The 889-nt window shown below is 50.7% G+C and overlaps 1 protein-coding gene across 5 annotated transcripts in view; it reads left to right on the top strand.

Annotated features, from left to right (window-relative positions):
• setd5 (SET domain containing 5) overlaps positions 1-889 on the top strand; it is a 78,523-nt gene that overhangs the window by 38,805 nt on the left and 38,829 nt on the right. The window lies entirely within an intron of this gene.

Below are 889 nucleotides of genomic sequence, written 5' to 3'. Positions count from 1 at the left end.
CTGTGGTCTGCCAGTCAGGTAGTCAACAATCCAGGACAAGAGGGGGGGATCCACTTGCATCGCTGTCAGCTTCTTACCCAGCAGGGCCGGCCGGATGGTGTTGAAAGCACTGGAGAAGTCAAAAAACATGACCCTCACCGTGCTCGCCGGCCTGTCCAGGTGGGCGTAGATGCGGTTGAGCAGGAAGATAATGGCGTCCTCAACTCCCAACCGGGGCTGGTAGGCAAACTGGAGGGGGTCCAGGAGAGGTCTCACCATGGGCTGCAGCTGTTCCAGAACCAGTCTCTCCAGGGTCTTCATAATGTGGGAGGTCAGTGCCACGGGTCTGTAGTCTTTGGCGTCACTGGGACGTGGCGTCTTTGGCACAGGAATGAGGCAAGATGTCTTCTACAGCACGGGGACCCTTTGGAGACTAAGGCTCAGGTTGAAGACATGGTGAAAGACTCCACATAGCTGAGAGGCACAGGCTTTGAGCACCCCAGGATGGATACCATCAGGGCCTGCAGCCTTATTAGAGTGGAGTCTGGTCAGCTGTCTTCTCAGCTGGTCAGCAGTGAGGCACACAGAGGTCACAGGTGGGGTAGGGGGAGGGAAAAATGTTCAAAGAGGAATTTAGATTTTCCCAACAGTACTCTACTGTCCATCAGAACCCCAGGTACCTTGAAATACAAGTCCATCTTGGCACAAAAGTGTCCATAGTCAGCTGCAGACTTGTCGTCATTCGCTCCATCATGTATACATTTTTTTGTGCCTGGACCAATTGACCTATTATTGGCGGTTTTAACTCCCTACAGTTCACTGTAATCATTTTCTTTGCAACGAATAAAAGAATCCTCATTCAATGCGCTTCCTTTATTTTCATGACTATTTACATTGTAGATTATCACTG

This window comes from Etheostoma spectabile, chromosome 4 (assembly GCF_008692095.1).
Source record: "Etheostoma spectabile isolate EspeVRDwgs_2016 chromosome 4, UIUC_Espe_1.0, whole genome shotgun sequence".
NCBI lineage: Eukaryota > Metazoa > Chordata > Actinopteri > Perciformes > Percidae > Etheostoma > Etheostoma spectabile.
The sequence above is the reverse complement of the archived record's forward strand: the minus strand, read 5'-3'. Positions and strand labels throughout refer to the sequence as shown.